General features: G+C 33.8%; 1 protein-coding gene and 1 long non-coding RNA gene across 2 annotated transcripts in view; one reads left to right on the forward strand and one right to left on the reverse strand.

Annotated features, from left to right (window-relative positions):
• The window catches only part of LOC145664534 (uncharacterized), a 179,736-nt gene extending 153,642 nt beyond the window's left edge, over nt 1–26,094 (reverse strand). The window contains exons 1-2 of the mRNA XM_081731296.1: nt 25,987–26,094; nt 19,021–19,231 (exon numbers count right to left, since the gene is read on the reverse strand). The gene's annotated coding sequence lies outside the window, so the exon portion shown is untranslated. The remainder of the gene's footprint in view (nt 1–19,020; nt 19,232–25,986) is intronic.
• On the forward strand, nt 9,089–12,037 carry LOC145668294 (uncharacterized). The gene is made up of 2 exons (XR_014128008.1): nt 9,089–9,185; nt 11,633–12,037. It is a non-coding gene; the product is annotated as an uncharacterized LOC145668294 (long non-coding RNA).
• Nucleotides 26,095–26,504: the final 410 nt, after the last annotated feature.

Below are 26,504 nucleotides of genomic sequence, written 5' to 3' on the forward strand. Positions count from 1 at the left end.
CTGTTTGTTTAGGCAAATAGTAAACATTTTCACTTTCGGTATGACCAGGCCTGAATTCAATTCATTTTTGGTGTTTATTTAGCGTGGTAATGGTACAAGAGGAGTTATATAAAGAATAAATATGAGAAATCAGTGGACAATTTACTGAAGATATTTTCAGCGAAACAATTATTGTTGTTCTCCTTCTTTTGCGAAAGCTTCATCCTCGACCATATAAGTAAGTGTCTACACGTTCAGCCGAATCTGATCGAATTCATCATCTGAACCGTCTAAATTCTTGTCAGCTTGTCAGAACTTTTCTCCAAACTGTTTTCGTATTGAAAACATGGATGATAAGTTCCGAAGGCTTTTGGCAACAACAGATCCTTTCATTTCTTCTTTAGGCAAATCCTTTCATAAGAAAATGAAGAATTTGTCATCTGAAGCTGTAAACCTTTTAATTATTTCCAACACGGAAGCTGACAAAAATTTAGACGACTCAAACGAAGGTGATGAAGGGAATAACTTCCATGGAGATTCGGCTGAACATGTAGACAATACCTATAGAGTTATTCCATGTGGAAACGACAAATTATGCCAAAATCTTCGTGCGGTCGCATTCGAGATTTGAGTATTTGTCTGAACACTTATCAATATGTGATAGGAAGGAAAATGGAATGGTTTGTAATGCACGCCATTCATGTTGAAGACACGACCATAGTAGGAATATTAAGTTATGTTCATTTTCTTGGAGCTCTATCGAGATTGAAAAAATAAATAAATAAATAAATAAATAAATTCAAAATTGCACTATAGATATGTGGACAGTCTTTTTTTTTTACCACGTAGTAGTGACGCAAATACACATTTTGGGTTACGAAATATTTGGATCTTTTTAGTCCAAGTCGATGAATTAAACCAAAATTATATTTTCGGAAGAAGTATTGAAAAATTTGTTGTGTCAAAGGGAACGTAATTTTGAGAGAATAATAAGTATCATCTGTACTTTCTATAGAAAAAAAATCATCTTTTGTGTTTCTAATTCTTATTAGTGCTAGTGGTATAAAGTATATAGTGCATAGAGAACGGATGCTGAGCTATGCCCCCTCTAACTTCTGATCGGAAATGACTAAAACGCTCAAATTTGTGTTTCTGAGCATCACTAAAGTATCTGTTTTCATGTTGTCACTTTATATTGTTGTTGTTGCTCCAAAATTCAAAAAGAAGAAGAAGAAGAAAGAAAGAAAGAAAGAGAGAGAGAAAGAAAGAAAAGAAAGCAATACATATCAATCTCTAAAACAGATGTGACCATTACAACTTTTTGAAGCTCCAACGCTACATCAAGATTGTTGTGTTGTCTGCATTCCAGGGTCTGAAACCGCTACAAACAAAATCAAATTTTGCAAGTAATTACAAACAATCGTGAACTGAGTCTACTAAAAGGAGTGAAAACAGAAAAACACGACTCTCGTTTGTGATTGCATTCCTTTCTACACCCGGACTTTGTTTACAAGAATGTTTTTGTGTAATTTTACAGCTGCTAAGAAACGTGAAGCAGCAAGGAACGTGCAGCCACGTAAACACATGCCGGGACAGAAGTAAGTCGAAATACAAATTGAAATTTTCACCACTTGTGGAGGAAGCATATTTCTTGCTGGAATCAAAATATTGTTAGTATTCCACTGTGCCTTTTTGTTCGACACGGTTTAGAACTTTATAAATATTTCTGGTTATTATCATTCACATAATCGACCGTCTTGCTCGATTTTTCGCTTTCAGGTGGAATGACTCTATATGGTTGAGGACTAAGCTTTCGAAAAATAAGGGGGAGAAGAACAATTGTTTAACTGAAAAATTAAAATGACTTCATTAAGTTATATTTTAGTTAATAAATGACTGGTAGATTGACTCTGTCCTAGCTATTGAAGTAGACAAAGTATCTTTCCCTCTCGAATCTCAAACTTTTTCAGACGCAGTCCGCTATATGGATCCGCAATTTTGAATTTTTAAATTTTAATGTCAAATTAGTAAGTTTGTAATCAACAAAGTCAAATGCACCAATGTACCAAGTCCAGTTCGTCAATTTTACTTTTTCCAAATTTTGTCCTCCATTTTTTTTTATTTGATGTCAAATTGATAATTAACAAGATCAAAAGCCTCATTATAGCAATTTTTTGTCCGTTTTTACTGATTTTGAATTATGACCACGTTTCAACCATTTGATCCATAGTTTATCGATCTCTGTGCGTCGCCCTTTTGGACCGTCGGTCTCCTGGCTGTCGCTTTCTTTGTGCGTCGCCTTTTGACCCGTCGATCTCTTGGCTAACGCTCTCCTGGTTGTCGCTCTTTTATCATCACTCTCTTTGCTGGCGCTCTACTGTCGGTACACCCATGTTTATTACAAAACTCGATCCTGACATTATTAACTATCTTCTCTTCAATATGTATGATGGTACTTGGAAAAGAATACCATATCAATATCACAAATGTAAACTATGCGAGACCGGAGACTTCTCGCGCGAGACTTGCTGAAGTCTCGTCTCGCGTTCTCGTTTCGCAAAAGATATCAGGTCTCGTCTCGCGTTCTCGTCTCGCAAAATATTATAAGTCTCGTCTCGCGTTCTCGTCTCGTTTGCGAGACGAGACGAGACGAGACTTCTCGCGTTCTCGCGTCTCGCGCCCATGCCTAACTATAATGTTAAATTAGGTTCTTAACTTCCCCACAACTACATCTGAGTTGTGCAACTGTACACCCTACTCAGGTCAGAAATTAATAAATATTAACATGTCAAAACTAAAATAAATATGAGTTACTCCGCGAAGGTCATTTTATCTTGTTTTGGTTGGATTCCAGTTTCGTGTGGCTAATTCTATTTAGTCCTTTTGTTTTGTATCAAATGTTTAATGCTTACTAATATTAGTACTGTATTTATAACCAACTCTATAAGAGATTCGCATTATATTTCTGATGACGTAGTCTCTTTCTTCGTAAGTTTCGCTGCGCGTTTTGCATGTTTTTGGAAAATGATCTTAGAATTTGACAATGAAACTTTGAGAATATTATATTGTAATTAAAATTTGCTTACAATTTTTTTGGTTGTTGATACATAAAGCGGATATAATATATCCATTGAATTACTTAATTTTTTTCCCCAAATACTTTGGCATTTGCTTCGGAGATGGCAGCATAAAGAACCATATACCACATTAGACATATATGAAAGTAAAACAAATATAATAACATATTTTGTGGCAAATGGAAGTAAGATAATTAATTAGTTGCAACTGAGAAAAAATATTTATTTCATTGTTAATGTTTCTTAGAACACAATGTTTACGTTTCTGTATCCACGCTGAATGTATTTGATTAGCTTTTATATTTAGAGTTGAAGAATTAACTACGCGAGAGGTTTTTATTAATGAAGTATATTTCTTTTTAGAGAGGATACTAGTAGTAGTTGCTCTTGTGATTCCTAGTATTCTTAATAATGTAATGAATTGTTTTAAACAGCGTACGATTGAGTCAATTCTTTCATTGCTTCGTAGTGTGAATTCTTACTTATATAAGTAAGCAAATATTTGAATCAAATATTTATCTCATTATTCGTCCTTCATCTGATGGTTGATTTAAATATATTCATTGCAAGGATTATATATATTCATCTGAGCTGCTTCAAAAGTGAGACAGTGTGAATTCTTACTACCCAATGCCTGGACACCACAATACTTCATACACTTGTTAAGCTTCACAAGATCCATCACCATTTGAAACTTGACGAAGTAGAGATTTGTCTTTCCGAGTTATAATAAACCACATTTCGGGCTTGGACCTAACAATTTGTTAACGAAATTAAGGAGGGGCGGACCAAGGCGAAATTTTCACCCGGATAAAGTGACTTTTTGGCGCCTCCTATTCCTAGCCTATATTTGACATTTTATTACAGTGAACATTTTAAATCAATTTTTCAAAAAGAAAAAATACTCAAATAAATGATATAAGTATATTTAGACCTAGTACTTAAAAATACATATTTTATTAATTACATTGTGCTCTTTTATTATAATTTTGCACGGATATGTATAAACAAACACAATATCGAACAGCGATAATTAAATACTACTAATGGTGACATGATTAGTGCTATATTGTAAATTGTTTTGTTATATCAATAAAATCAAGAGGCATTCTACCATATATCCAATTATGTAACAATCTATTCTAATAACATGAGACACCAATAAATACATTTTACGTATGTTGAACGTTTTTACACACAGCAATATAAACAACTCTTTTTATGTATATCCTAGTAATTAAAGTCCTTAGCATGCATAAAATTGTACAAAAGCTGAACACTCTTACAAGACTAAAGCTTAATAACAAGTTTCATCAAGTATTAGAAATCATCTAACTTTCGTAAGTTCGATAAGTAAGGAAACCATTTCAAAGTCAATTTAGGAAGCTTCATGAGAAAGCTTCCATATTTTTTTCTTCCATAAACACTCTACCTTAAAATCTAGAATAATTTACACAAATTGTTTTCTTAATTTTGCAACCTTTGGCCTCAGGCGTGATAGATAATAGCACCACAAAACTTAACAAAAACTCAATAAAAAGTTAAATTGTATTATTACTAAAAATTAGCAACAAAATAAACAATTTCAAATACATTAGGAACGTACATAACGAAACAATAACATCATCTAGATACTACTTTCAACAAAGTCCGACAGTTTGGCGCGGCAGTGTTGCATCTAAAAAAAATCAAAAGTAACTGCTGTATAAACTCTTCCCCTTCCACTACCACTTTAAATGAGTAACATATTTAAAATCAAATAACATTCATTGTCTGGGAAAGTTCGCAAAGAACATTGCCCCTATAAACAATACCACCACTATCTCCACTCTTCTTTCTACATGCTATGTCTTCATTTGTTGATACAGCCCATGTAGTACTATGAAACTCTCTTCTTCCATGGTGGAATGGAAAAATAATATGTAATTGACGCTACTTTACAAGAATATAAAATTAGAAAAGACAGGAAAACACGTTATAAAATCTACTTTTGAGGCTCGTTTTGGCACCCCGGGCAGTTGCCGGGGTTTCCCGGCCCTTGGTGGCCCCTGAAGCTAAGTGCAGTGGAGGTTTATAATCAGAATTCGCTGAAAATCAATTAAGGACTAGTTTTCTCCATTGTAAAAAAAAAAAAATGGTATTTGTCAAAATATGATTCTGACATATTTCTTCTACCTGCGAATTATTCAGCAAAGAACGATAGTTTTACGTAACAAAAGGGGAGTTAAAATATAGAAAACTAATACTCGCAGAACTGTTTGAATACAGTACACAAAACCTCGAGGACAAGTAAAGATGGTAACAAGGATAATTTTAAAAATGATTTTTAGACAAAACCATTTCTTTTTTATTATCTTTCAATTGTAGATTTCCCCGCTTCTCCCTCTTTTATCTTCCCCTATTGTTGACAATTCTCAGTGAGTGTTCTAAAAAATTTCTATTCCTGATTTTAAAACATTGTTTTTCTCATCGATTAATCCTAAAAGTTATGTATTCCTTTTTCTTCTACCCCAAACAATGTTTTCAACCCTTCGACATACTCTGGTTTCGAAACCCTCCAGTCTTTATTTTGTTGGTTTTGTTTAGTGGCCATTGTCGTTCCCCATAAAGAACAATATTCCATACGAAATAATGTATGAGGGTTTGTTTCTTAAAACTTTACCAATGAGGTACATTTTTAGAACCTTTTCTTAAATGCATTTTCCATTTCCTATCCTTACTTTCGTCTCATGTACAGCGGGCCACAGAAATTCTTGAGATACAAAATCTGTGAGTTAGGCAACCCAACTTATGCCCGCTCCAAGATTAATAATGCCTGGTAGAGTAGCTAGAACAGCAGCATGAAGTTGCCCCCACTGGTGAAAAGAACAAATTGTAAAGAGTGTTTGTATGCACGAGTGGGGCAAAACGCTGGCTGAAGAAATGTCAAAAGGGAGTCTTTGCATACTTGTACTCACAGTGCACAGCACAGTACCAGAAAAATATATACGGATATACGAGGCGCCGATGATAAGATAACAGTCGGGGAATTTAAATAATCTTATAATTAACTCAAATGAGGGATTATATAAACAAGCTATCTTACTTCAAATGGCTATACATACTGTATATGCGTATCAAATAATATACGGATAGATTATGAGGTAAGTTATATGTATTTTTTTAAGTAAACGCAAAGCCTTGCGCTGAGTTTTGAAACTATTAACAGTAGTCCTACCTGCAAATCAATTAAAGTGTGAATGGATCTTTCAGGGGAAGAATCCACCCTTATGAAAATGTTGGGGGTCTAACAGGGCCTGAGCTCCTAGGTTCCGGAGCCACTGATTGATACGTAATGTTACTTCGAAAGAAGAACTTGTCTGATTTCGTTATTCGTTAAATGTCTTTTTAAAATGCTAAATATTGTTATGCTGTCATTTATTTGTAAATATTAAAAATGCAAAATTTGATAACATTTAAACGAGTTGGAGAACTTACCCTTACTAACCGTATTTCTCCTTAGGTTGCAAACTGAAGGTTCGTGATTTGATTAATATTTGTGCAAATTTACACATTGAGACAGAAAGAGAAAAGGGGAGAATATAGTGTCAATAGACAACTTAAAATGCACAGAATTAACGGTTAATATCAAATATAGAACCATTAACAAAATGAAATGAAATGAAATGAAATCTTTGAGTTTTACGTCCCACGGTTATGCCGGTTAGGCTAAAGGAGACGGTGATAATGAGTAATGAATGAAATGGTGGAATGAAGAAAGTGGGAGGAAACGGGAGAATCCCGAGAAAACTCACGCACACGGTGTTTGTCCACCACAAAGTTCACTTGGCGGGGGCTGGGATCGAACCCGGCACCCCAAGCACCAGAGGTGAACTATCTACCACTGAGCCACCGCGGCCCCTCATTAACAAAATTAACTCTGTAACTTGTTTTCTCCATTCCAGGGACGTAGCTAGGGAGGGGCACGGGGAGGCAGTGGCACCCCAAATTTTGGCTTGTCCCCTGAAACATTTCTTTAAAATTATGTTACAATTTTTTTTTATCTGACAATAAATTATTCATTCTTCTAAGAAAAGTTTATTTTTTAAATCAATTTATATGCTATTTCTTAAACATTAAGTGAACGGTAATGTGAGTATAAGATCACCAACTTTGGGGCTGAAAGTCATTTTCTTTAACATTGCTAGGTTCTTCCAGCCCATAGTGATTCCAGCCTTATAGTTGCCTTGAGGTACTAAGGGCTAAAAATATATGCGAATGCACTTTTTATGACCGACTAACAAGTAAAGGGTCCAAATGGATGAATTGAGATGCAGGATGACACATAGTGTGCCTGATAGAGGATGCGAAAATATGTGTAAGTGCAAAATTGTAGCGGCTGAGCGCCATAAGGAACGGAGGGGAAGGGGTCAAAGTTGGTGGGAGAACGGCTATGTTATGTTATGGAAATATATCAAATAAACTGTTGAATCGTAAAAATAGTGAAAGATAGACAATTCAAACAGTGGTAGTTTCACATATTGAAAAGAGAAAAATGGGCAAAGTAGATCAAGAACCTCCGCCGCTATTTTGAAGTCCGTCATTTTGAAATATATGATATTTTTTGAAATGGAAAGGTAGTCATTTGATATATCAATTAGGACCAACATGTTTTTAAAAAGTCAATTATGAAGTTTAGTGATCGTTATCTGTACTTATTTGGAAAATTTAGGACCATCTTTATAGTTAGTTACGAAAATTTAGGAGAATGATAGTCGTATATTGAAAGTTTAGATTATCAAGAAAACAAATAAAAGTTAAACATACACACAAGAAAAGAAAACTAACAGTGAAATTTGATATTCAAGTTGTATATTAGTACATTATTATTTATGACATTACTTCCAATTTGCTTCATACAGTGGCGAAGAGAGCTGTTCTGGTCGGGAGGTACCGCTTCCGCTTTTTCTTCTTTTCTTTTTCTTTCTTTCTTTCTCTTTTTTTTTGTTTTTTCACTTTTGGTCGAAAACTGTGGAGTTGATATAGCCACCTTTTGTTAACCCTTCAATGCATACCATGGGTCCAATGGACCCATAACAAAACGTGGTTATCAATATATAGTTACATATTTTATATATTCAACCGTGCTGCTAGGTATGCTCGTGTTGAAGGTTTAGGATTTCACGGCTATTCAAATTATTTTGCTTTCACTATTTATTTTATATTATTTTATGTTTTATATTTGTATCACACATTTACATAGCGTGGGTCCATTGGACCCGTGGAATATAAAATTTATCTACTGCTTCAAGTAGAGTCTCTGTAGCTTATACAGTCCACCCTCAATCAAAGATAACAAAAATAATATAGATTGATGACTCAATGTGAAGGATTTGTACTGCATTTCCACTTCCATCTGGTGGCTGTTTCTTCAAACTGTGCGAAAACACTGCATGAACTACCTTTTACGTTATGATCGGACCAATATTCATTCTACTTTATTTCGAAACGGAAGACGAATAGTCTATCGTAGCTTTACGCCAAAAATCCCGTATCTGGTTTCCAAACTGTTTGAGGAAACAACAACCAGATGGCAGTGGAAATGCTGTACAAATCTCTAACTTTGGAGATACCCATATGCAAATACCCTCAAAATGTAAGTCGCTTGGAATACCCGAAGGAGTTCATTTGGACATCTATACACTTTATTGTGAACTATAGTCATATTTTTCTTTTTTTCTATTTCTGTACGCAGCAACAATTTCGTCGGCTTCTCTGATACACTATACTGTTGCCTATTGTTGCTTTTCCACCAATAACAGTCTTTTCCCTTTTTTTTTTTTTTTTTTGTCTTGAAATACGTAGTTCAAAATACAGAACTAAAGAGCAGATTTTTTACATCTGTTGTAGTGTATGCAAGTACTACTTGAAGTAATCACTGGCGAATCTTGCGTGAATTTTGATTTTCTTCTATACAAAGGTATAACCATTTTCTAATCTAAAATGGAATGCGCTAGTTCAAGTAAACGTAAACGATCTAGATCAGAAGGTGGTGTTTTTCTGGTACTTACTGGAGGCGTTGCAGTTGCATCCATAATAGCAGTTCTCGAGTTCTTATACAAAATGAAGAAAACTACGAAGAAGGATAGGGTACGGATTTTTCTAGCACTTTTTTTTGTTCATCTTCTCTGAGAAGTGTAAAATTATGCGTAAACTATGGTAAAAATATTATTTATAGTTCAATTGAAAACAGGCAGAAAAAAAACTACTCAATTACCTTTAAAAATTACACGACTATCATTGGCAATTAGATTAAAAGAATAGAAAAACACTAGATTAAAATAAGTGCATTAGAATAACTCTGCCAGAACCGGAAAGTAATTTAAACGGCAGAAAAATTTACTATGGACATCGACGTATTGTCTGAGGATATTTAATTTGTTCGGCTTGGCACAACTTTAAAAAAAAAAAAATGTGCACATAGAAATAAATTATTTTCTGCTTTTAATGTTGTAATTTATACGAATCCATTAATATTTGAAAACTCTGTAGGAACATAGTTTATTAATATAACAGTAACAAATTACTACGTTAATATGTCCATGACGTTTCCATCGATCCAGCTTCAAGTAGCTGTCGTTTATATTGAAGTTTTAAGCATTCTTTTTTAAAAAGAACTTCGTTGGCTTAAGACGAAAGGTGTTATCGCCCATGTTAAATCCGTATCCATTCCTCCTGTTCCCCAGGGCCGGATTAAGGGAGGGGCTTAGAGGAGATGAAGCCCTGGTATTCCAGGTGGACGGGGGTCTCCACTCTGATCAAAATCTCAACTGATTGTCTAAAAATAATCATACAAGATACAATTATTACCAGAAGATAACATATGACCAAAAATATGAAACATATTCCTTTAATTTTCCTGCTGAACTTTCACAGAAATGTTTTAGGCGAAGTCAGCAGGGGCCACAAATTTTTTCTAGCCCCGAGCCTTCAGAAGGGCTAATCCGGTCCTGCTGTTCCCTCTTAACAATGGAAGCCGCAGCGGGAGGTGGATCGCGTTTTTATGCTTAACAAGAGATCAGTAGTATTTGCTTTTGTTTGTAGACTTTGAATCACAATGTCTACAAAAAAATACTTTACTGTACTGTGAAAAAATTTCCTCTTTTGTTTTGGAATCATCATCTTGGGATTCTCCAATTCCAACATAAATAAATACTTTCCAATTACAGAATAGAGTAACAAAAATTGCCCAGATATTCATGTAGAAGTATTATCAAGTAAAAAAGAAAAAGCTTTCCCACAGGGAATCCAACTTGGTGCCCCGTGCACAAGACACACACGCTAATCAGAAAATCCGTCGGGAGCACATTTATATGTAAGACGTAAATTAAAATATGTGTGTATTACGCGTCAGTACTATGTTCGTATACGTTTTTGTGCTTAACAAGAGAACTGTCTGCATACGAGACTATACAATACTTATCTAGGCACTATTTTTTTTTGATTGCTCAGTTATTAATAGACAAACATTATTACGTGTACAGTGAGCGAGTGTATAGTAGAGTGGGTCGAAAAAAGGGAAATAGATTTTTTCAAGTCGTAATATTGCGAAAAAGTAACGAATTAGGGAGGCTGAAAAGGTGTTAAAAAGAAATAAAATCAGTTTATATCTTCTGGTTGCGCATGTGCTCTAAAGTTTGCCGAATTTCGAAAAAATAACATTTCTACGATATTTTTTATCTTACTTACTTACCAGTATTTAAATTGTACGTAATAGCTCTAGTCGAATCGTACTTGAACCGATAATGATTTAGAAAAAAAAATGTTCAAATCGGTCAAGGTATTCCGCTCGTGCAACGGCTCTTAAAACAAACTCCTGAATTTCTTAGAATGGATTATGTCGCAGTTTTATGGTCCAGTGGTTGTTTATGGGAATTGAGCCATATTCCAAGATGAGTATGCACTCACTCAAACAGCTACAGCTGTTGCGGTGTTGTTTGAGGAACATCGGAATGAAGTTGAGAACCTCCTCTGGCCAACTTAATCTCCAAACCTAAACATAACTGAAGATCTCTGGTTCGCTTTGGAGACTCGAATCTGGCGTACATTTTCGCCTTCATTCTCTCCCTCTTGGAAATAAGGAATGTATTGCATGGGGAATGATCAAATATCCATTTGCTACTATTTATAATCTCTATGACTCCATTCAACGTCGTTTCAGAGCTTAGGATTAAAGGTGGTCAAACGCCGTATTAATCGGGTAAATTGCACTTTTATCAAGTATTTATAATATTTTCATAACTATCTGTATCCTAGTTCCGGAAATTCAATATTAGTTCGAATTATCCAAAATTGGAGCTATCAAGGTTCGAGGTATTGATGTCGTACGTATCTTAAAGAACAAATATTGGGCACACTTAATTAGTTAGCTTAGAAACTGATATTTTCTCGTAGTCTTAGAAATTCTCCATTGTTGTTTTGCGTAGGAAAAGAAAAGTGAAATACTAATTCGTTATTTTGCTGGGTTGGTAATAAAATTTTATTGTAATTTTATGAGTACCAAATGTGTTAACTTTATCTACTTTTTTCTCCCACAGCTTGACTATTGGCCAGAAGTTATGGCAGAGTTGAAGTTTGCCCTGAAATGCCATGGCTCAACGAAGCCCGTGCGGAAGAAAGATGAAGAGGATGAGACAGCAGACACAGCAAATTTTGTCCCTTTGAGTCCATACGCCGCACCGTACGGGTTCTCATCTAAAGAACCAATATCTTGACATCATTTTGAATTGTATAAACTGTAAAATGTCGCTGTATATATAAAGTAAGGGAGTAACATATGAAAGTGTTGCTTATCGTTTTTTCTACCGAATGATGCAACGTGTTTTTTACTAGAAAAAATCCAATTAGGTGCTTCAACGAATGTATTTATGAACAACGTTATATTGTTAATATTTTCTGCTTCTATTTTGTAGCCAGTTTATTACAAAATAAAACAATTTTAAGTGTTTAAAATGCGTTACTCACCTTTCTCAACGAAACATGTGAACTCAATATCAGTGTTAAATAACCACTGAAGGAACTAAACTGATGCATGATTATAACTCTGCAATACATCTAAATATTTATAGATGGCGAAAATTTCAACTTCAACATCCATCTTCGTCAGTGACTTATAAAAGCTGTGATTATAACTTTGGAATACAAATAAATATTTATAGATGGCGAGAATTTCAAGTGCAACACCCACCTTCGTCAGTGACTTATATTTTACATAGAAACTGCTATTCTAATCACATCTCATGGCTTCCTTTGATAATAATAACAATAAAACTTTCTCGGTATGGTTAAGTTTAGCGGCGACATTCTGAAAGCAAACTGCAGAATTAGTACTACACTAATATGTTTAATAGCTTCAAATGCTCAAACGTTCCTGTTCCAATCATTTACTATGGCGTAAATTATATTGTGAACATTAGATTATTTGGAACTATTATATTTATAACCAAATTTTCAATAGATGGTTTCTATGTTTTGTTTCTAAAATGTTACTGGTAAGGTTAACCATATCGGCAATGTTTTATTTCATCATATAATGGAAACCGTTACATATGATTAAAACAACAGTAAGGGTTTGTGTATGAAAAATAAAGCCGCTGACGAAGGTGAGGTTCTCATTGAAAGTTTTGGCATTAACAAATGCAGTGATGTCTTGGATTTCAAACTTAATCCGCCCTAGAAGCCCGTTCGAATTACAAGACAATTTTCTTTTTTAAATTAACAGAAGTTTTATTAATATGTTTCTGGGTTCCACGAACACGAATTCTCACAATAATTTTGACAGTAAATATATTGGAGTTCAAGATAAAATGTTAGGTTTACAAATAATAATATTTGAATAAAAACATAAAATCCTATATTTACCTTAAAAATGAAATGATCGAGGAAGTTGGAGCTGGAATAGAAGGAGGAGAATATATCGGGAGAGAGAGAGAGAAAGAGAGGAAGGGAGAGAGAGAGAGAAAGAAAGAAAGAAAGAAAGGAGAAAGAAAGGAAAGAGAAAGAAAAGAAAACGGAGAAAGAAGAAAGAAAGGGAGGAAGGAAAGAGAAAGAAAGATAGCAAAATGAGAGAGAGGGAGAGAGAAAAGAGGAAGAAAGAAGGAAATAAGAAAGAAAAATAGAAAGAAATAAAGGAGAGAGAAAGAAAAGAAAGATAAAAGAGAGCGGGAGAGAAAAAAGAGAGGAAGAAGGAAGGGAAAAAGAAAGAAAAGAAAGAGAAAGAAAGAAAAAGAGAGAGTAAGAAAGATAAGAAAGAAAGAAAATAGAGAGAGAGAGAAAGGAGAGAGAAAAGGAAGAAAGAAGAGGGAAAGAAAGAAAATAAAGAGAGAAAGAGGAAGAAAGAAGAGGGAAAGAAAGAAAAAAGAGAGAAAGAAAAGATGGAGAGGTAGAGAGAAAGAAAAGAGAAAGGAGAGAAAAGGAAAGAAAAGAAATGAAGGAGAGATAAAGAAAGAAAGGAGAGAGTAAGAAAGAAAAAAAGAAAGAGAGAGAGAAAGGAAAGAGTAAGAAAGAAAGAAGGAAAGAGAGTAAGAAAGAGAAGGAAAGAAAGATAGAAAGGCGACAGTAAGAAAGAAAAGGAAAGAAAGAAAAGAGAGAAAAAAAGAGAGAGAAAGAAAAAAGAGAGAGGGAAAGAAAGAAAGAAAAAGACTGAAAGAAAGGAGAGACAAGAAAGGAAAGAGAAAGAAGAAAAGAGGAAATAGAAAGAAAGAAAAAAAGAAAGAAAGAAAGACTGAAAGAAAGGAGAGACAAGAAAGGAAAGAGAAAGAAGAAAAAAGGAGATAGAAAGAAGAGAGAAAGAAAGGAAGGAAAAAGAAAGCAAGACAGAAACAGAGATATATCTCATGCTTTCCAAGACGTCCACCTCCTTAAACACAGTTGTTTACGACTTTCTGTTACGTAGGAACTTTTGGTTGGTTTTATGTGTCGTCACTTCCCATGCATTGTCAACAGTATTTTGCCTGCTACAAGGACAGCAGGGGTTAAGGGTGGGAACAGCTTGACTCACTAGTAGATTTGGATAGAACAGGTTACAGGTCTAAGACGGTAATACGCCATCTCGACTGTATGGCTAGTAGTTATGGAGATATTCACTTCCACAATTCATTGTATCACACTTTTGGTAGCATGTATGTCTAAAACAAAGTGATCAGAAGAAAATGGGCCCCCATTGAAGAGAACCCGAATTGCAGCTATTTTGAAGTGTAGTAGTTTTTAATTGCAAGTGCAATTCCTAACAAAGAGTTACAGCACAGACCATAGAAGCCTCATTATATCCTAGATGATTGCGACAGGTATGTTAAATTTTGTGAAATGATGCCTGCATGGAATGAAGATCATCCACATCTGAAAAATTCTGTGGAGTGATGAAGCTCTGTTTCATGTAGGGAGTTCGTTAATCGACATAGTAGCCATTATTGGGCAGAAGGTGATCCCAAAGAGACCACTAAAAAAATTCAGGGCAAGCCGAAAGTGATAGTGTGGTGTGGAATAACTTCTTCCCGCATTATTGGACCCGATCTGTTAAGAGACATTATGACTGACAAAAGATATCAGGAAATGTTAGATAATTTTTTAAGGTCTACAATTCATAAATAAGACGCATCACATATACTGTTATTTATGCAAAATAGAGCTCCCCCTCATTATACCTTGCCTATAAGACAATAGCTTGATGAGGACGGGAAATAGATCGCTAAAGTCCCACAGAATGCCAGGGCGAAGTCCAGACCTCACCTCATGCGATTTCTTTTTATGAGGATGGGCTAAGAAAGAAGTGTATCGCAAAAAACCATAAAATCTTGGCGAACTTGGGAATAAGATAAGTGAGGTCATAAGTGGTGTTGCTGTTGAATTCTTGAGAAAGGTCGTAGCGAACGTATCTGTTCGTTTGAGACAGTGTCAAGAAAATTGTGGATCACATATTGAGTTGTAACTTTTGAAATGATAATAGTATATAATAAACTACATGGGTGAAAAAGATTGAGTTTATATCTACAATATTTTATGAGGAAAAATATTAAAAATGGGGAGTTTCTTTCCGCCAACCCTGTGTAACTAATCATACATACTGAATTAATTTGTAGATCTATTTCTATTATCAGTGTTTGTGTGGGGCAGAATGCTAGTTAAAAAAAAAAAAAGGTCATTTTTGCAAGCGAAAAGAAGACACACACTAAGTTTCATGAACATAGAATAGGTAATACGAAAGTGATCTTGGAACAGGCGGACGGGCAGACACACAAGTTGGATAGCACAAGCTTTCGCAAAACGCTCGCTTCACTAATATAGATATAATAAAACCACACGTTTACTAACTGTGAAATAAGAGCCATTACATTTGTTGTTGATGCGAAGCTAACTGTATAAAGGACTACTTGAAAAATTCCGTATTTTATCACTAGCATCTGTAGGTGCATAACATAATTTTCACCCATTTTAAGTAACCATGGGGGGGGGATCAGTGGTAGAGCGTTCACCTTCGGTGCTTGGGGCACCTGTTCGATCCCAGCTCGCGCCGTGTGGACTTTATGGTGGACAAACACCGTGCTCGTGGGTTTCCTCGGGGTTCTCCCGTTTTCTCCCACTTTCTTCATTCCACCGTTTCATTCATTTCTCATCACCATCGTCTCCTTTAACCTAACCGGCATAATCGTGGGACGTAAAACTTAAAAATTTCATTTCATTTTTAAGTAACCATGGCAAGATGAAAAAGCCGAAGGTAAGTAGTGCAAACGTAAAGCTGGTCTTTGTCTCTGAGAGGGTCCAATCCATTTATGTAATAGTGACACAGTTCGGCTTAGTCTCTGTTAGGGTGCAAAAGTAATTTATGAAAGGATATTGAAATTGTGCAATACTCATAGAGTATCAAAGCTTGTTGTAAAAGCATAGGCATTAATGAGCGGTTCGAAGAATTGGTGATTCTGTCTCATGAATCAATTCTGAATGCTTTTTCATTCAGTTGTATAAACTTCAAAGCATAAATAAAATACAAGCTTCATAGTGCATAGGTTGATTTTCAATCACTGTTTCCGTAGCACTATCATTTGATATATCTCTTCGACACTAATGGAGCAGAGATTAAAGTCCAGATTCCAAGATTTGTCTGTTTACCAATCCTACGTGATGAAGGTTGATGTTCCATATTAATACTCCAGCTGGGATCTATCCAAGTGGTTACTTGCCTGTAATGTCACTGAACAACTAACTAAGATGCAAACAGAATATAATCTCTTACATGTATACTTATCGGAAGAACGAACTTTGACTTTTATTAAATTTGATAAATATGAAAATTTTTAATTAAATCTTTTCTTTTTTTAATTCACATATGAACAACCGATATAAAATTTCAATCATATCACTAATTTAATACGCATATACATTAAACAGTTTCTGCTCGAAGAAATATCTCAATTATTACTAGCATTTTTAAGAATATACTTCTGCCCTTAAATATTTTACTTGCCACTCGCGAACGAATTGAATTCAAAACGTCCTGTTTCGCGAACGGAAATAAAGATAAAAATGCAAATTAGTATCTTGCCGTTTCAAGAATCTCACGCAAAATACTTAGGCATTCGCTCTTTCTTTTCCATGTTGTCTTGTCAAGATATATTTATTTTTACTGACAAAATTAATTATATATTGGAGTGACGTATTGATAATTCGTTCAGCTTCTTTGCACTGTAACCACTGAGCCCCGCTCTCTTCTCCTAATCACACACTTTGGTGCCTGTGTGTTTGTGTGCTCTGTGCAAAGATGAACGAGGAGAACTTAAAACGTTTGTAAAATATAGGAAATTAATATAATAAACACTGTTTATCTACACCAACAGACAATGCACTTTGTTTTTTGATTAGGCAGCACTTTCATATATAGATTTTTTTTTTGGTAAAATATCTCTTTAGCGTGGAAAAAGCCGAAAGCCATCAAGAAATTCCCAAAGAGTCCAGCTTTTTGTGACGCCACTGAAGACAGAGAGATAAAAAGAATTCCTTCCCGTTGGTTGCATGGTGAAGTCAGTTTTAAAAATAGACAATGGTTGCGAAGGAAACCTTATTTGGAATAATATTTCAAACTTCCATTCTTTGCTGACTATTCCAAACCAAGCCAATAGGCAATAATTAAAACAAAACTATTTCACTGGAATAGTGTTGTAGTCTACAATTGGCATATTATGGGTTGAATTAATTCTACAAGGAACTAGGCGCACACCGTTTTTTTTTTTTGTGTGTGTGTGTGTGTGTGTGGAGGGATCCAATGCTTAGGGGCGGGGCCCAATACTACAAGATGTCTGTGTAGTAGGGTTGGCAAAAACCATGGTTTTTATTGAAAAAAGTTTTTTTTTTTGGTTTAAATAAAATCTTTATGTATTTATATCACATATTGACATAAATAAGTTTGTTTTGTTTTGCCTTGGTGTAATTATGCAACAACCGGATTATGCTGAAAGGGGTCAAGTAAGCTTAAAGCGGAATCCAAACTGTTTTCGGCTTACATTCGAGAGAAATTGTCCTCCATTTGGACTCGAAACCAGGACTAACTGGCCACAAATGTGATACGTCTGCCGACTCACTCACGAAGGACTCCTGATAAAAATACGTTGAATTGATCTGTATATATTTGTTAATATAATTGTCACGAATCATTTCAGAAGGACAAAAAGATAAACAGTTTTAGAAGTGAAGCCATTATACAAATTACATATGGACAATTTCAAAATACTGCAGAGCACAGAAGAACTAATTTAGTCCAAGTTAGTTCACTATGACTTTTGTTAGTCCAAATTAAAGAAATACTACGACTTAATTTGCATATTAGTAAGAAAAGTGAATAAAGGTACGAATTATTTGAGTCTATTTTGGCTCTGAACCATTTATACATAAATCGATACTTTTGATTTCAATAAATGCCTCTTGTGGGGTTTGCATGAGCCCCCCAGTACGGTATTTCGATGTATTTTATATCAATAGTAAACATTATTAAAATAAAACAATATTTAGAATTTTTTTTATTGCAATTGCATAAAAATAATAATAAACTATAAAAAATCTCAAAAGAAACATTCATAAACTTATATTAAAAAAGTTACTTTTGTAGTATAATCTCTTTAAATAATGAATGGGGAATTTAGGTTTGAATATAATACGAATATTGTATGGGACTGAAACGTGATAACCCACAAATGTGTGCTCATCAAGATTTTACGAACACTTACACTTTTATGAACATTTTTTGTTTTTTGGTTTAAACCAGTTTATTTTTGAATAAAACCAGGTGGTTTAAACCAAGATTTGAACCATGGTTTAAACCACCTTGATTTAAACCAGCCAACCCTGCTATGTAGTATCTAATATGTTATTTTATACTCGAAAAGACGATAAATAATTGTTAAAATGAAATGGAATATTTCAATATTATGCCACATGGTTATGCCGGGTAGGCTAAAAGAGACGGTGATGATGAGAAACGAATGATTTGGTGGAATGAGTAAAGCGGGAGGAAATGGAAAAACCCTCGAGGAGACCACGCATACGATGTTTGTCCACCACAAAGTTCACTTGGCGTGAGCTGGAATCAAACCAAGGACCCCATGCACCACAGGTGAACGCTCTGCCACTGAGCCATCGCGGCCCGCAAAAAACTAATTGTTAAGTAAGTGGCAGCTACAGTATCAGAAAAAATATAGAACTAGATTGATTATTATTAAGAAAAGAAAGAGTACATATGAAATGTAAAATCAAATCCTTGTGTTACATCGATCATTTTTCTACTAAATAAATATAGCTTTATTAAAAAAGTGTATAAGTGATGTTTAGTTGCGAAAGTTTAGAATGTCCGGATACGGTGGACCTTCCGCGTAACTGCGCCACTGCAAGGAACCTACTGGTATCCAAACTAAAAGCGAGACGACTATTCATAAGAACTTACCTGACAATTTCACTAAGGAGAAACAGAGCACGAATCCCAAGCGTTGGATGAATTATTGGATATTTTTGTAACATTTTTTCGAAGGCCCACTGATATCATTCTGTAGAATTTTCCTAACTTAAATGTTGGAGGTAATGGCTTATACCCGCAGTGGCAATAGACTACTCCAAAATCTCCTGTCACTACAGGTTCCATTTCAGCAACACTAAACCTGAAAGAATTGAAAACAAATTTATATACATAGTTTTGAAAAGGATTAAGATTATACGATGAAATTAGTTTATGGAAACCATATGGTATTCCTTGATTCAATGGAATACGTATTAAATACTTACTGAAGTTTTTACTCACAAACATTGTTTGAAAAATTGACTTTCAGAAGAACTGATGTTAGCACGTTTACTGTTATACACAAGAACACTTAGAAAGATAAGCTTTCACCAAAATTAATTAACGGTAAGTATTGCAAACATAGCAATATTTCACTCAAATAAATTAACAGAAAGTGAACAAACTGTTGGAATATTCGTCGCTAATACTATTAGCTAATGTTAAATTTTTTACAAACTCAATTTATTTATTTTTAATTAACTTTCCAAATCTATCCATGAATGATTATACCACTTGTTTTTTACAGTCAAACTTTAATTGACTTATACAAAGTGTATCCCAAAAACTAGACCAATAACATAAGCCACACCTGTTTTACCATACACCTTAAAATATCAGAAGCCACACTTGGCTCTTCAACCTAAAATATTATAGCCACTCCTTACTTCTCTTGAACATACAAATAACTTCAGGCAACAACTCAATTACACATTATTTATATTCATAGAAACGCCTTTCTTTTGTTACAACAATTTCTTAACACTTCGTCCAATTGTTCACAATCAATACCTTATCAGATACCTTAACAAATAGATAATGAACTCCAAAACATTTGAAAGTTGACACTCCTCTCCATTACATTTCAGGTACTAAAAGCGCATAAGGATACGATTCCACTTAGGTCTATAATCTTGGGAGGAAATTGGGGTGCGGGAAATCAGTTTGATTTGCTTTAAGTTTAGCATCCCTTTTGGCAGCGAGGCTATATGATACGTAGACCTACAACTTAACATGGGATCCGAACCACATGTGCCCCCACCAGGAATCGAACCTGAGTCTCCCACGCCAAGGACACGTATGGTGACAGCTTAGCCACGAGGGAGCTCTATATGAGAAATTTGTTGTCTTCTCTTTTAGCTTATAGTTACGTACCATTTTCAATCCACAATTTTACGACTTCAAAATTTCTCAGATGCTACAGATATCTAGATAATGGAGTTTTGATTTTCGAAGAGGAGAATGATTTCGATGAGTTATTCATGGAATTCAATAAGATTTGCAATTTGTTAAAGTTTATTGTTGAAAAATAATCAAGTAAAGCTTTACATTTTCTGGACTTAAACGTTATAGAACGAACAAGTTCCATACCACTATTTACTGACAATCAGTAGTATGTAATTATTTTGTACATCAAAATCGGCATACTGTTACTTAATCAAATCTATCATTTGGAAATATATATAATTTAATAACCATTTAGATAAAATCTTCGAAAACCAAGATTTAGGTAAACATTGTAAACTAATTTTTGAATTGGGAACCAAGAATGGATACAGTAAAAGTAGTATGAAAACATCAAAAGATCAGGCGTAGAAATATTATTAGCAATATAAGGAATATCCACATATGTCGAAAGGAAGAAAAAAGATTCTTCTAACTTTATGATAGGGAATATAACAAAAGCTTTGGATAATAGCAAATAAAACAAGATTAACACCTGGTTTGAAAACCATAATATAGAAAACTCATTGTGTAGATTAGAAATTTTTTACAGATAAATTTTGTCTTCAGGTATTTATGAAACCAACTTTCATGTGACCATGCTACATGGGTACTGTTAAGAGAAACATTTAAGCTGGGTTCAAAGAACGACTGAGAGATACAAGAGTGGAGGAACATATTTCTTAAGACATTTGCAGAACACTGGCTATACAATTACAAAAAACCCAATCTTAACTTAAGATAAGAATAATCAAGACAGAGGATGGGATAACATTAACAGAAAAAAAGATCTAGGATTATAGCAAGAATTAATACTTATTGAACATTTGAGTTATAATATTTTTACTAATAAATGGTAATTTGAATTAAAATACATAAATTTCTAAAGTGAATTATTTTAACTTTTACAAAATTTACTTTTTAATTAGGATACAAGTAGACGAATGCTCAATAGACAGTTTTTGGCAGATCTTCAGTAGTTTCATCGCTACTTAGTGAGGATTTGAAAATTCCAATGATGCGAACATAGTCTGAGAAATATTAAATTAGGAAAAAAAAAAGGAGTTTGAATAAAGGAAAAATGCAGAATTTTCAACCAAAATGGATTGTCTTATGTCTCAGTACGTTCATATTATGCACGAAACAGAGTAATCAATAGGAATTGGAACTTAAATTTGTTAATTTGTGTATCTGAGAATTGTAAACTTAGATTATAGTGTAGTAAGGAATAATTAAGGAATAGATATCAATCTAGCAATCGTTTTACGAACCTAAAGTTTCAATGAAACTAAACATTTTTAATGTGCAGATGAAAATTCAAAAGGTAGTTTTAAAAAACAAACAAAGAAAGAAAGACGGAAAGAAAAAAATTGTTAGAACATATGTTTTTTGTGTAAGGAATAGAATTGAAGCAATCGTTTTAAAAGTTCAATTCTGCCCGTTTTTATCGACCAAATTATGTTTATCAATGAAATTAAATGAAATAGAGGCTACTTGAAACACGATGAGGATTTCGAAAGCAAGACTATTCATTACAACCCGCTAGATGTACAAGGAAAGTGTAGAACAAAGACAGAAAAGTCAAAGTACAAGAAAAATTTAATTAAAAGACCATTAGAAATACATAAGTTATGGATACAGAGAAAATCCGTAAACAGAAAATAAACAACAGTGATTTAGTTCGTTAAGTAATAGTAGTTCTCTAAAACGATTCGTGCTGAGGATGGCTATAACCATTTGCCGAAACGTATACAGCTGCATAAATAAAAAGGCGTAATTTGCTTTGAGTAGGTAAGGGACTTTAATAAGCTTATGATATTATGTTTATATTCGTTGTTCATAAATTATGGCTTAACTAGTGTTAAGATTAATTATACCTGTGAAATCTAAGTTCACCATCGGATTCGAGCAGTTACTAAAAAGTTAGGCAACCGAAACTTTGATTGTCCACATCTTTTGAAGCAAGAAGAATAGAAACCTGATTGTTGTAACAAAATTTAGCATTGCCCATGCAAATATTTTAAGGACAAAACCAATGACAACAATTCGTAACATTGAATTGAGTAATTATTTAAATAACAGGAAGAGACATGAAAGAAATTTACAAATTGCGGAGAATCAATTGTGAGAAGCAGAAAAAAATAATTGCGGTAATTCCTGGTGTAGATGTTTAGTACGCACCAATCTTTATCGGGTGGGACAAGTACTGCATGTTGTTTTGCAGCGTTGCCAGCTGTAAAGACTATATATTTTATGTATTCAGAAAAACACGTTCTAAAATTATATAACTGATACACTCTGGCAACAATGTTGTGGTAGCAACACTATTATAGGTGAATCTCATCATCGCGCTTGTAGAGCGACGTGATTTATTAATAATATAATTCACTTTTTTTAAGAATTACTTTAAATTGTTGGTGGCCAACATATGCTTTAAACTATCTTGAGTTAACGTATTTTTGAACTTGTATTTTTTTATAATTCCAACTATGTGGACTATTGGCCTGCGTTATGCATACCAATGTGTTGCTAGAGTAATGTAGTCTCCCTCCAAAAGACTTCGCAAAGGGAACTCTATATTAGGATATGCAAGATTACTTTATAAAGGGGTTAAGCTTTTCCTATGCTCAAAATGAAATGCAGAATTTCAATTTCGAAATAAGCTAGATTTAACTAATGGCTAATCTTTTCTGTAAGCTGTTCTTTTCTAACTTCATTTATATGAAATTATAAATTAAAGTTACTTGCAATACGCTGTTACAAGAATGGATACAGCAAAAGTAGTATGAAAACATCAAAAGATCTGGCGTAGAAATATCATTAGCAATATAAGGAATATCCACATATGTCGAAAGGAAGAAAAAAGATTCTTCTAACTTTATGATAGGGAATATAACAAAAGCTTTGGATAATAGCAAATAAAACAAGATTAACACCTGGTTTGAAAACCATAATATAGAAAACTCATTGTGTAGATTAGAAATTTTTGTACAGATAAATTTTGTCTTCAGGTATTTATGAAACCAACTTTCATGTGACCATGCTACATGGGTACTGTTAAGAGAAACATTTAAGCTGGGTTCAAAGAACGACTGAGAGATACAAGAGTGGAGAAACATATTTCTTAAGACATTTGCAGAACACTGGCTATACAATTACAAAAAACCCAATCTTAACTTAAGATAAGAATAATCAAGACAGAGGGTGGGATAACATTAACAGAAAAAAAAATCTAGGATTATAGCAGGAATTAATACTTATTGAACATTTGAGTTATAATATTTTTACTCATAAATGGTAATTTGAATTAAATTAACATTTAACAAAATTTATTTTTTACTTAGGATACAAGACGAATGCTCAATAGACAAAGTTTTTGGTAGATCTTTTGTAGTTTCATTGTTACTTAGTAAGAATTTGGAAATTCCAATGATGCGAACAGAGTCTGAGAAATATGAAATAGAGAAGAAAGGAGTTTGAATGAAGAGAAAATGCAGAATTTTCAACCAAAAGTGGATTGTCTTATGTCTCAGTACGTTCATATTATGCATGGAGCAGAGTAATCAATAGGAACTAGAACTTAAATTTGTAAATTTGTGTATCTGAGAACTGTAAACTTAGATTATAGTGTAGTAAGGAATAATTAAGGAATATATATCAATCTAGCAATCGTTTCACGAACCTAAAGTTTCAATGAGACTAAGAATTTTTAATGTGCAGATGAAAAAACAAAAAGTAGATTAAAAAATCAAAGAAAGAAAGACGGAAAGAAAAAATTGTTAGAACATATGTTTTTTGTGTAAGGAATAGAATTGAAGTAATCGTTATAAAAGGTAAATTCTGTCCGTTTTTATCGACCAAATTATGTTTATCAATGAAATTAAATGAAATAGAGGCTACTTGAAACACGATGAGAATTTCGAAAGCAAGACTATTCATTACAAACCGCTAGGTGTACAAGGAAAGTGTAGAGCGAAGACAGAAAAGTCAAAGTACAAGGAAAATTTAATTAAAGGACCATTAGAGATACATAAGGTACGGATACAGAGACAGTCCGTAGCTCTCTAAAACGATTCGTGCTGAGGATGGCTATAGCCATTTGCCGAAACGTATACAGCTGCATAAATAAAAAGGCGTTATTTACTTCGAGTAAGTAAGGAACTTTAATAAGCATATGATATTATGTTTATATTCGTTGTTAATAAATTATAGCTTAACTAGTGTTAAGATTAATTATCATACCTATGAAATCTAAGTTCACCGTCGGATTCGAGCAGATACTAAAAAGTTAGGCAACCGAAACTTTGATTGTCCATATCTTTTGAAGCAAGAATAGAAACCTGATTGTTGTAACAAAATTTAGCATTGCCCATGCAAATATTTTAAGGAGAAAACCAATGGCAACAATTCGTAACATTGAATTGAGTAATTATTTAAATAACAGGAAGAGACATGAAAGAAATTTGCAAATTGCGGTGAATCAATTGTGAGAAGCTGAAAAAAAAAATAATAATAATAATTGCGGTAATTCCTGGTGTAGATGTTTAGTACGTACCAACCTTTATCGGGTGGGACAATTACTGCATGTTGTTTTGCAGTTTTGGCAGCTCTAAAGACTATATATTTTATGTATTCAGAAAAACACCTTCTAATATGGCAACAATGTTCTGGTAGCAACACTATTATAGGTGAATCTCATCATCGCCCATGTAGAGCAACGTCATTTATTAATAAAGTAATTCACTTTTTTTAAGAATTACTTTTAATTGTTGGTGGCCAACATATGCTTTAAACTATCTTGAGTTAACGTATTTTTGAACTTGTATTTTTTTATAATTCCAACTATGTGGACCATTGGCCTGCGTTATGCCTACCGATGTGTTGCTAGAATAATGTAGTCTTCCTCCAAAAGACTTTGCAATCGGAACTCTATATTAAGGTTATGCAAGATTACTTTATAAAGGGATTCAGCTTTTCTTATGCTCAAAATGAAATGCAGAATTACAATTTCGAAATAAGCTAGATTTAACTAACGTTAATCTTTTCTGTAAGCTGTTCTTTTCTAACTTCATTCATATGAAATTATGAATTAAAGTTACTTGCAATACGCTGTTACAAGGTTTTCAAATATGCAATATAAATAGTCATCACAGGCCCTGAGGAATGCTGCTCGTTTCTGGGACGTACACACAAGAATTAGAATACCGTGGACGGTATCTAGCTAGCGTAGTGTCTGGATTGATAACTATGAATAAAGATAGCAGATAAAGAACAACTAAAACGAATCATTAGGAACTAAATTTCAAAATGTCTGACAAGGATATGTTTGCGTATTTTTCTGTTCTTTTCTGTAGCCATGAAGTTATGGTTCTATGTTCAAATTACTATTAGTAAAGAATTTAACTGAATAGGAAAACATTTTTTTTCCCGAGAAGGATAGTTTTATATTATTTCATTTACATTAAAACACATCATGTTCGGGGAGTAGGGTTAACTTCCGAGAGAGCGCCGCTTCCCCCTCTGGGGTCGTCACTAGTTCTGAGTGGTTATTCATTTAAATAAGACTACGTAACATATCAACATGTAATATTTCAGCAATTGAACATGATCTTGTGAAAGCGAATTGATACTTACATTGTTAGATGCTCTATTATAGTTTCGTAACCAGACTTATCCTTCTCCAGGAGGTACTGAGGAAGAACAATAATTGTTGGCTGTTTGTCAGTGGATAAAACCCACGTCACTACCTAAAAATATGAAGAGTAACTAAGTGCAGAATTAATAAATATAAAAGTAAATAATTTACTCATGTTCTATTAGCATATTTCTTGTAGAATTGTTCTAGTACCTAGTAAAAATATTTATATAGAACCAGATCAATATATACGAGTAGAATTAACCAGATCTATACTTCGAATTAATAATATAAAATAATTTGATGGGGTAATATCAGCCATTCAACAAAAGTATCTACGATACAAAAGGAAACACTAAAAATAATGCTACCATTTCCCTTTTATATCTACCACACTTGCTTTCCCATCAACGGCTAAGTACATTCCCATTACTGTGTATCGCTCTCTCTCTCTGTTAGATGGAAATTCCCGAAATCTCATTTATTCATATGAATAAATGCAATTCTCCATTAAATT

This window comes from Thermobia domestica, chromosome 1 (assembly GCF_964235325.1).
Source record: "Thermobia domestica chromosome 1, izTheDome1.hap1.1, whole genome shotgun sequence".
In the NCBI taxonomy this organism is placed as follows: domain Eukaryota; kingdom Metazoa; phylum Arthropoda; class Insecta; order Zygentoma; family Lepismatidae; genus Thermobia; species Thermobia domestica.